This window comes from Solanum lycopersicum, chromosome 5 (genome assembly GCF_036512215.1).
Source record: "Solanum lycopersicum chromosome 5, SLM_r2.1".
Classification (NCBI taxonomy): domain Eukaryota; kingdom Viridiplantae; phylum Streptophyta; class Magnoliopsida; order Solanales; family Solanaceae; genus Solanum; species Solanum lycopersicum.
In genome coordinates this window covers 22,062,489-22,074,705 of record NC_090804.1, presented here as the reverse complement: position 1 = coordinate 22,074,705, position 12,217 = coordinate 22,062,489, and the positions used below count along the sequence as shown (strand labels likewise).

The following is a 12,217-nucleotide window of genomic DNA, read 5'->3' as shown; positions in this document are numbered from 1 at the left end:
ACTGGCCATCGTTTGGTCCGTCGATTGACACTGCCAAGGCAGTGTCTCGACCAGCCTTGGGTCCTTCTTGTTGGTCCTTTTACGGGGCCCTTTAGAAGTCGTACCAGGACGTTTCTAACGTAAATAAAACCCTTAAAAAGTTTGAGACCTTCCACATAAGTTTCACCCAAATCAAACACCTGCAACTTGTACAAACAGGCTAGGCCCCATCAGGACACAAGTTGAGCGTCTTAAGGGCTATCTTTCGAACGCCTTGGACGTTCTTGGTCGTTTGACCTCCAAACTTCTCAAAACTTCATATACCATATTTAAAATAATTATTACTCATTTTAAGGCTTAATAATCTCATGACACACATTATATAAACATAGATGGGCATATGAGGCACATAGGCGACTAGTCGTCGAACGTTCTGGTCGTCCCTTGACGTTCAACTTCCAAATCACTTCAAACTTTACACACTGCCTCTAAACCATATTATAAGTGATTTTATGACCTTATAACCTTAACACAAACTTGTTATTCTCTATAAACCTATCTCATTTTGGGGTCTTACAGGAGTTGACAACTCTTCCCAAGGACAATTGAGCAATTGGAGTCAAATGGGTATACAAGACGAAGAAAAATGCCCATGGAGAAGTAGAAAGATACAAGGCAAGAATTGTGGCTAAAGTCTACAAATAAAGTCATGTCATCAACTATGAGGAAGTCTATGCGCCTGTTGCCCGCATGGAGACAATCCGTCTATTGATATCTTTAGCGGCGCAAATGAAGTGGAAGATCCATCAACTAAATGACAAATCGACATTCTCTTGAAGAAGAAGTCTATTTTGAGAAACCATTTGGTTTTGTGGTTAAAAATCATGTAGATAAGGCGTTGGGCTTGAAGAAAGCCTTATATGGGTTGAAGCAAGCTCCACGAGCTTGGAGTAGTTGCATTGACAAATACTTTCAAGACAATGGGTTTACTCGTTGTCTCTTTGAATTTGCTTTTTACATTAAATTCCATACTAATGGAGATATTCTACTTGTTTGTCTTTATGTTGATGATCTCATTCTAACGGGTAACAACCCAATTTTATTTAAAGCCTTCAAGAAAGATGTCCCTTGAGTTAGAGATGACGGACATAGGGCTCATGTCATATTAATTATGCCTAGAAGTAAAGCAAATGGAAGAAGGCATCTTCATATCTCAAGAAAACTATAAAAATGAGATTTTAAGAAGTTCAACATGTTTGATTGCAACCCTGTGAACACCCAAATAAGAAAGTGGAATAAAATTGTCAAAGTCTGACGATGGAGAAAAAAAGAATTCCACTTTGTTCAAAAGTCTCGTAGGAAGTCTGAGTTACTTGACATGTACGAGACCACATATACTTTTTGCAGTTGGAGTAGTAAGTCGCTTCATGAAAGCTCTTACCTCCACTCACTTAAAGGTCGCTAATATAATTCTTTGCTACCTAAAAGGTACAATCGACCTTGGGCTATTTTATTTTTCTTCTGATAATTTTAATCTTGAGGGATATTGTGATAGTGATTATGCGGGAGATGTTGATGATAGAAAAAGCACATCTGGTTTTCTATTTTTTCTTGGGTGATTGTGTTATTTCTTGGAGTTCAAAGAAACAATCAATTGTTACTCTCTCGACTTGTGAAGCTGAATATGTGGCTGCGACATCATGTACATGTCATGCTATTTGGTTGAGAAGATTGTTGAAGGAACTCAATTTGCCACAAGTTGAAGCAACAATGATTTATGTTGATAACAAATCTGCGCAACCACTAGCAAAGAATTCAGTGTACCATGATCGAAGCAAGCACATAGACACAAAGTATCACTTTATCCGAGAATGCATTGCCAAGAAAGAGGTAGAGCTCATATATGTGAAATCTCATGATCAAGTTGTGAATATCTTTACAAAGCCTCTCAAATTTGAAGATTTTCAGAGATTGAGATCAAGCCTTGGAGTAAAGAAGAAAAAATAAAAATTAAGAGAGAGATTTGTGATAATAAATCTTGGCAACAATTAATTTGGTAGCCATACTTGTTGAAATTACAAGCCACAAATGTGAAAATTGGTAGCCACCAATGTGAAAATTGGTAGCCACATTTGTGGAAGTAGGTAGTCAAAGTTTGGTAGAGTTAGGCAGCCAAATTTTTGTTGAAATTGGCTACCACATTATGTCATCAATGATGTAAACAAGTGTTCAAAAAAAAACTCTATAAATAGAGTAGTAATTGAACACTTGAAGACACACCAAAATAGAGAAGCAATAGAGAGAAGAGAGAGTAATCCACAAACTACTTCTTAGTTTGTGAGAAAATAGTGTGCAAGTAATACTATTGTGAGTTGTAAGAAATAAAAGTGTAACGACCTGTTTAGTCGTTTTGAGCTGTAGAGTTTATTTCTGGTAATAACTGTCTGAGTCGACGGATCCCACGACGGACCGTCATGGGCACGACGGACCGTCGAGGGGGTCTCGTTCCAAAACACTTAGATTCTAAAAATTTGGGTACTGAGAACAACTCTCTGAACTTCGCGACGACATGGCAGGACGGACCGTCGTGGGAACGACGGACCGTCACAGACTCTTTAATGAATTGATTCTCTGGACTTTGTGACGGAAGCAGCAGGATGGACCGTCGTAGGCACGACGGGCCGTCACAGACTGTGTAACCCTAACGGGGTCGGATTTCTATTATTTTAAGGGGCGTTTTGGACTATTCCTGCTTATAATTATAAAGTTAGTGGTTTAATGTTAATAATTCAATTACTTGGGGGTTAAAGGAGATAACCTTGAATTAATTAGTGGGTTACTTTTGTCATCTTTCATACTTAATTATATGCTAATTAGGGTAAAAGAAAAACAGGGTTGGAATAAGAAAAATAGAAAAGAACAGAGAGAGGGAGAAACGATCGATCAAGAGGAGAGAACGAAGAGGAAAGCAAAGCTTTGGAAAAGTAGATTTCTGGATCACGAATTCTTCGGTGGAGGTAGGTTATGGTTTATGCTATTTCATAGTAAACTCTTAATAGCGAATGATATGTGTTGGGTAGTATTGTAAAGTCTTCTATATGCTTAATTGTGTGCTCGCATGATGTGATTTCATAATTGTGATAAATTAAGCATGATGAGGCGGTTGAATCTTAAACCTTAAAACCTCTTTGTTAATGATGATGCCTTGGTATAAAAGAAGGCTTGATGGACTAAAGGAATGAGGTTAGGGGATCGGGTGTCACGAACCGACACGTAGTATTAATGGATCGGGTGTCACGAACCGACATGTAGTATTAATGGATCGGGTGTCACGAACCGACACGTAGTATTAGGGGATCGGAGTGTCACGTTCCAACACCAGGATAGTAAAAAAATGATTTCGAATTATGTTAATGTACTCAATTTAATGAACCTGTTTCCCAAGTGAGTATGGTGTGGAGGCTTGAGTCCTCATAGCTTTGCTTGATGTTGAAATTGATGGTGTACCTGTTATGGTGTTGTTGTCAATGGTTCATGTGTTTGTTGTTTGCTACCTGTTAAGTATTGTAGTTGATTTTATGTTATTATTCGATATATATTGTTTTCTATTTTGAGTTGGCCGATGATATCTACTCAGTACTCGTGTTTTGTACTGACCCCTACTTGTATGTTTTCTTTTTGTTAATTGTGGAGTGCAGCAACCATGCCGTCGTCTTCAACTCAACCGCAACTCTAGCCAGTCTTCATCACGTCAGATTTCAGGGTGAGCTATTGTTTCTAGCTTGGACTGGATCTTCTTCTTCACGTCTTGATGCCTTGAAGTTCTGGCATGGACTATCGTTTTAGTTATTTTAGTTTCTTAGATACTCTTAGACTTAGTAATTTGAGGATAGATGTTCTTGTGATGATGACTTCCAGATTTTGGGGATAATGATAAGTTTGAGTTTTAGAAATTAATTATTGATTTCGTTAATGAGTTTAAAGTCTTCCGCATTATTTTTCTGTTTATTATGATTGAAATGTTGGGGTTTAGATTGGTTGGTTCGCTCACATAGTAGGATAAGTGTGGGTGCCACTCGCGGCTCGTTTTGGGTCGTGACAAAAAGAGTGTTGAGTAGTAGTCTTCTGACACTACCAAATTTTTCATCAATATTATTGTATTACTTATTCGGGTATCATATTTATCCATTTTAATATTTGGTGTCGTTGTTACTCTTTTCCTATTACTATTTAGTTTGAACATTATCCTGAGTGTGATTATCATTTTGTACAACATGATCAACTTCTACTTAATTATGTTTTCGATACGACACCTCATAATACGTTCAAGTGTATGACAATCTCATCAAAAAACTTTAAGTGATCAGAGAAAATACACTTAAATTTTGTCTTCAATATATGCGATAAAAGGTGGAATATTTCTCATATGTGCCCAGGGGTTGGCAAGTTATATTTATTTTCATATTTCTCATATGTGCCCAGGGGTTGGCAAGTTATATTTATTTTCATATTTCTCATATGTGCCCAGGGGTTGGCAAGTTATCTTTATTTTCATATATAAGAAAATTCTTAGTGTATGTCTTTCGAGGGCATGACCTTAAATTCATGAAAACTAACATGCAAAATAATTCACCAAACATTTGTATTTTTTGTAAGTTAAAAAGTGATTTTTTTTTTTATAAAAAAAAAAAGAAAAAGGGAACAAGAGACAAAGAAGAGGATAGATTTTGCAAAGATGAATCCAGAATAAATTATATTAATAATAGCCATTATTTGTGTAGTCACACTCAATGTTGCATTCATGCAAGACAAGCCAATCAATTTTTTCATAACCGAATCATGTTGTGATTAGAAAATTCTTCTTCAAAAAAGAGTGGTTTATGGATACTGTTTGTTATATTTTTGGGATATTATGTTGTGTCATCTAAAAATTTTAATATACATATTATTTAATTTAGCATAAGATTAAATAAGGTCACATGACACAATATTATGTATTGATTTAATATTTAATAAATATCAATCGATAAATAAAATTATGACACATGTATATGTGTTATTTTTTGGAAAATTTCAAAACAATCTATCGTTCTTTCTTAGTGAAACTATATTTTGAATCTCTATAATTTTATTTCTGAAAGTAAATAAAATTCTATAACTCGAACATCAAACATGTTATGAAACTTCAGTCTCTCGTGGATAAAAAAAAACTTTAAAATTTTCATTGTTTAATCAGCTATTTCGTATTTAATTTATTTTTGAAACTTTTAAATTAAAACTTTTAAAAGGTATAAATTTACACACCCAAAAAAAAAAACTTGCACTTTTCTTTCAAAATATATATATATATATATATATATATATATATATATATTAAATGCTACGACTTCAATTAATATAATATTTAATTTGAGACAAAAACTGCAAGATGGAAATCAGGCGGTGGGTTCTGGAGACAAGAAAATTATTGGTTGCAGAAAATAGTCCACGACATAAATATTTAAAAATGTTGTAACTAAATCAAAATAAGACAAGAAATATATATAAAGCAATAGAAATAGAGAGACAAAAAATGAGAATGTTTCTTATTCATCAAATTTTCAAGTGCCTACAATATGAACTCTTATGCCTCTATTTATAGTGTAGCATAGAGGCATACAAAAGGTCAGTCATAAACATGACATTAACATGAATATGATGAGGGAGGTTATGAATGGAATATGTTACAAGAGTAATGTTTATAAGTTGGAGGTTATGGAGGTTATGATTATCTACATAATTGAGGAGGTTATGTAGTAACTTCTTCGAGTAGTGGACATTCAAATTATATTATTTTATAACACTCCCCCTTGAATGTCCATAGATAATATGCCTCGTTAAGACTTTATAAGGAAAAAAACCCTGTGAGAAAAAATCCTAGCGAAGGAAAAAGAATACACATATCTTTTAATACGCTTTGAATGTTGCCTCGTTAAAAATCTTACCATGAAAATCTAATTGGGACAAAACCATGATTAAGGAAAAGAGAGCAACATGTATTTTTCTCCCCCTGATAAAAGCTTCACTTGATATCTCGAAAACAATGCATTCCAATCTTGTATCACAACTTCCCAAATATTGATGTTGGCAATCTTTAGTGAATAAGTTTACAATATTATCACTTGAATAAACCTTTGAACGTCTATCTCACCAATTTGTTGAAGACCATGTGTGAAAGACTTTTGGTGAACTATACTTTGTTCGATCTGTTTTGATTATATTCTCCCTTCAATTGAGCAATATATTATTGTTGTATATGGTGGCTGAAAAATCACATATGTTCTAAATATGATAGATCATGATTTCAATAAAACACACCCCAACTTACTTCATAGATCAGTAATATTTCTGCACGATTTGAAGAAGTGGTTACCAATGTTAGTTGAATGCCGAAATATTTTTGTGCCTCCATATATAAGCAAATGGCTCATTTGCGGTCGAGCTTTGTGTAGATTAAATGAATATTTTGCATCTACACAATCAAATCATTTTTGACTCATGAGAGATTGATCAATTTTATAAAAGCTCATCTTTTCTCCTTAAAGAAAATCACAAATCTTCTAGCATTTACATAACCAGTAATATGTAATTGCACCAATACATGCTATTATAAATCATTTTCATGAGGCTGAAAAGATTCTTTCTTTGTGTTAAGAAATCTCAAAACGATTGGGTATTTAATGGAATTGATTTAAGCCCTTTTAAATCCTTCAAGAATTTTCATATAACCTTCATCGTCTAGTTAGACGTAATAATCAATCATTATGCATATTCAAGTATTTCATCTATTGCTAGAGTGAAACAATAAGTCTTATTGCATCCACCACTAGAGAATGTATCTCCATTTAATAATGTCAGGATTTTTGCGAAAATTCTTTATGCTCCGAAGCACAAGTCGTACTTCATATCTTATGGTTATACTTTCGCACAATGATTCATTTGTACCCCACTGACATATATTTTGATCTATGAACTATAAGTTCAAAAACATCATTTTAATAAGTGAAACAAAATTTATTTAAATAGTGCATTTTATTTGGCTAATCATTTATCTGTGCACACTATGTGACAGATTCAAATTTAAAATCTTCGTAACCATTTATAGCATTGAGTGTTATTTCATATCAAATATACCGTTGACGGTCATTTTGATATCGATTTTAATACGACATAATTTATCGAGATCTCTTCATTTTTCATCATTTTTAGGTACCTGAATCTTTGCCAAGGTTTTATGAAGTGTTATGTCATAGTGCTCTTTCAAAGTACATACATCATTATCAATGACCATTTTGATAATTTGCTCATCTCCTTTCTTATGGAGTTTTACATTTGGAATCAATTGGTTTATCATGCTTCTGGCGTACCATAGACCCTGTGCTTCAAGGACTATTTATTGGAGCATTTGCAACTTAATTAAAATGTTGGTCAGCAAAAACATCTGGCGAATTACTTGCAACATTTTGCAAATAAATTATCTCTTGAACTTCAAGTTTTTTTAACGAAGATCTAGATAATTCATGCCACACATAATTTTCAGCTGCTACACATATCTCCCCCTAATGTTAGGATATCTAACATTCACCCTCAATCTCAATTGGGGATTCATCTTTGTGCGTGGTGGAGCAATAAAATCATATGTGCACACATCAAAAATTTTAGATGGAAATTATTTGGTTCTTGACCGTGAACCAATTGTGTTGGGAGAATCTTGTTGGCTTGATGCATACATATTAAATAAACTCATCTCATACAAAATTATATACAATTTCTGCTAAACCAACCTTTATAGTTTGAAACCGTGCTCTTAATTTGATAATTCGAGCAAACAACCTTACAAAAATTAATTTGTAAGTTGATAAAAATGCACATATGACCATACCATAGATACATCTATTAAATAATAATAGTTAACAGTCTACAAGGTAGGTGAGGGGATACAATCCCAACCTTAGCTAGTACAATGATCATTTTATCACGAGAACAAGCTACAAAAGAGAATTCTTGAAAAATATTTTATTTCTTCAACATATAGGCACGTGAATTCTCATTTTCTTTTGCATCACAATTGAATCGGAATGGCCAACATATTATGCCGACTGATATTTATTCAAGTAAACTTCTAGTTTACATTTACATGTGATTCCATTACCATACTCATATTTGTATATAACAAACAACGGGAAAAAATGGATAATTTTATACGTAAATATTTATTACCCACTTTGATTGCAGTAATTTGAAGATATTAAATATTTCCATAATTTATAGTCTCAATATAATATTTGTTTCAATTCTTCCAAAATTTAAAAAGTTTCTTTTGAGACTTACTACAACCCCAATATTATGAATAATTTCATTCCTCCAGATAGTAACAAATTAGCCCTTTCAAAACTATCAATTAATTTTATCTACTACCACAATTTTCACAACTCCATCCTTATGGTAACCAAAAAATTATTATTATTGTCATTGTTAAAATTATTACATTCAAGACTTATTCCTTGATAACCTATGACAAATTTGTGTTGTCACACAAAAACATTTATTTTGATCATGGTCACAACCTTTACAGAAAAGGTTTTTCTTTCTTTTGTCCTCCAATAGTTCATTATAAAACACACCACAATATTTGTATAGTACTCAAAGTATATATATGACCAAAATGACCATTTATGTCAAAAGATTTTCTTTCAATCTCTCAAACCCCCCGTAGAGGTGAGATGTGACATTCATACAACAATACATGAACATGTTCTTATATATACAAACACCAGTCACATTTTCTTCAAGAGATAGACCATAAGCATTTGTACATTTGTATAAATTTTTATTAGAAACTCATTGTCATGTTTTGGCTTTATGTGACTCACCTCAACATCACTTTAAGAGGTTAAATGTACCAAATCTACCACATTTTATTCCTTTATTTTATGGTGAATTTAAAAAACTTTCCAAATTGGGTTACATCAACAACAATGTGGTCAATAACCTTTTATACCACTTTGATGGATAAAATTACCTTCACATTTGAAGGATCATCTTAAGAACACACCATGTTCTTCCTTTTATTACTAAAATGATGACCATTAACATTTTACTACATCCATATACATACATTCAATCATTTGTCATTTTTCAGACATATTATGCACTGCTACCACATTCATATAAGAGAATGAAGCAAATTAATTAGGTAAATTTTATGACTTTCAGTCAAAACTATACAACTTTGTGTTAGTCATCATTATAGTGCATTAGGACTTAAACCTAATGTCTTACTCATATTGGTCATAAACTGATGGGACTTGAACCCAACTTCTTATTATCTAGGTGCATCGAGACTTTACTCGATGTCTTACCCACTTGGTGCGGTGAAAACTGAATTCACCGTCTTACTCTCATCCAATATCTTATAAATCAAATACATTATCAAAAATAGTAAATATTAAATATCATAAATATAATCTCAATTTGACTTAAAATTGAATAAAAATGAACAAAACTATTAATTAGAACAACATGTTGGAACCATATAGAAGCCCCAAATTAAAATAAATTAAAACATTTAAATAGTTCCTGTCAATATTGTTATGAAGATTATCATAATTTACTCACCACTTTCAAATAACCACGAAACAGACTTTGTTAGTATAAATAATACTATATATAATATGAATTATACTTTGCAAGAAGAATTACTAGGATAATTCATAAAAAAATCAAGATATACCTATCATTGATTTTTGACGGAGAATGAGCAACTCGTGCTGATAACGTTTTGTAAAACTAAAGCAAAATAAGTCAAGGAATATAAAATATAAAGCAATAGAAATATGGAGACAAAAGATGAGAGCATTTCTTATTCATCAAATCTTCAAGTGCCTACAACATGAACTCTTATGCCTCTATTTATAGTGTAGCATAGAGGCATACAAAAGGTTAGTCATAAATATGACATTAACATGAATATAATGATGGAGATTATAGAAGGAAAATTTTACAAGAGTAATAATTATAAGTTGCAGGTTATGGAGATTATGATTATCTTCATAATTGAGAAGGTTATGTAATAACTTTTTAGAGTAGTGGACATCCACATTATATTGTTTCATAACAAAAAAAAATATAATTCATTTAATATAAATATTTAAAAGAATTAATTTAATATTAAACTAAAAGAGTTGACAGGCCATTAGTTGGTGGAAAATTCGGCCTGCGTCCCTTGATTATCATCAAACGCAAATTGAAAACTTAGATTCTTTTTTGTCTATTAATTTTTTAAAAATCATTTCCACCGCTAAATGCCCATTGTATTATCAGATTAAATTTATCATACGATTTGATTAGAATTTTGCATATATTAATAGTTAAAAATGATATGTTATTTAAATATGAAAATATGAATATAACTTCATTCCATATAGAAGATAAGATAAATTATTCAGGTTATAATTTTAATTTAATTTCAATATGTTAAAGCAAACACAACTTTGTTACATTCATCTTATTTCAATTTATTTGACACATATTTTGATCATGAATTCAAAAAGAAGAGCTTTAAGCTTTTCGAAATAAATTAGTACATCTACAAATTATATTTAAAAAGTAATATAATTAACAATTCAAATGTATATAACAAAACTTAGTTGACTCGTAAAATTCTAACTAACTAACTATATATATATATATATGGTAAGAGAAAGATGATGAAAGGTTTGAGAAGAAACATAGTACTAATGCAATTTTGAGTAATTAATAATATTCCCATGAGATTACTTGACCATCATATATAATATTTAATTTACCATTCCTATTTTTGTTTCATAATGATCATAGATAAGCAAAAGATAGAAAATAATCATCATAAATATGGATGATGCATCGACGATGGGTCAAATCCACCATGAATTTTGTTTATTGTGACTATTATCATGATATCATCGTTCGTCATTCTGTTGCACCCTATTTGTTGTGCAATCAAAGTACTAGAACCTAGATTCAGATACACCATCCTCGAGTCTAGATTGAGGTTATTACCTCCCACATTGGTCGTGTTGCTCGTGCTAGAACCATGATCTTCGTTGTTTATAGGTTGAAATATCGCGGTGGAAGATGGATCGTTGTTTGTATTTTCTTCCTCTCGTGAAATTACCATAGCTGCGGACTGAACTAACTCAAGACATAGACGTAGTTTATTTGGTTCGATATGAGTTAGACAAGGGATCACTCCTTTGAATAAAAGATCAGAATTTAGGGCTCTTAGAATGTCGAGTGGAGTGATCCCATCCATCGTTTTGTCATTTGGATCCGCATGGTGGTCTAGTAGGACTACCACCATGTCGGGGAACAGCATTTCGGATGCAATGTGGAGGGGGGGTTTGCCAGCTGGACCAACCGGGTGGTTCACGTTGGCTGCACCGAGCTCGACTAACGCTTTCACAACCTCCCAGCTACAATTTTCAACCGCGTAGTGTAACGTGATCGATTCATCGAGATAGTCCTTCTCCCTGACCATAAGTTTGACTAATTCCACGTCGGATGAGTCTAGGGCTTGTCTCATTCGTTGAATTTTTGGTCCTCGAGCTCCGAGGCCGAAATTAGGTCGTGCTGGTGATGGTATTGGTGATGGTGAGAGATCAAGGATTTTCGCACTAATGAAGTTTTTAGGCAAATTTCCTCGATTTTTGCGACAACGTCTATAGGAAGGTGTTTGGCTACGATTTCAGGTGGAAGGCCTGATTTTGCAACCAAATGAGAACAAGTAGTCCAAAGTACTTGGGGCATGTCTTGTTTTATTGAAGCAATTAATACTTTCATCACATCCTCAATTGATATTTTTTCCACCATTCTTGTCAATTGCTAACATAATAACTACGCTTCAATCTCAAACAAGTCAAACATAGTTTTAAAAATAAAAAACAAGACTCACAAATGTCACTAATGTGATTTAGTTTTCATACATTGACATATTTAGAAAGTCTTTATCTTTTCTAATAAAAAAGACAATTGATACATGTCTTTTTGTGCATAGTCTTGATTATATACAGTGTAACATCAAATAATTCCACTTTTTAACATTGGTTCATGAAAACAAATTAGGAAAGTGGATTTGATTGGGGGTATATAAATCACTATTGAAAGACATGACTCTATATCATAGTCTGATTTTTAAGTTAAATTTTGATGTAAAATCATA

At 32.7% G+C, this 12,217-nt stretch overlaps 1 long non-coding RNA gene and 1 pseudogene across 1 annotated transcript; one reads left to right on the top strand and one right to left on the bottom strand.

The window, feature by feature from the left end:
- Positions 1-2,259: 2,259 nt before the first annotated feature.
- LOC138348540 (uncharacterized) lies at positions 2,260-3,952 on the top strand. Its single transcript, XR_011221218.1, has 2 exons — positions 2,260-2,996; positions 3,678-3,952. It is a non-coding gene; the product is annotated as an uncharacterized lncRNA (long non-coding RNA).
- Positions 3,953-10,882: 6,930 nt separating this feature from the next.
- On the bottom strand, positions 10,883-11,868 carry LOC101266637 (BTB/POZ domain and ankyrin repeat-containing protein NBCL-like; annotated as a pseudogene).
- Positions 11,869-12,217: the final 349 nt, after the last annotated feature.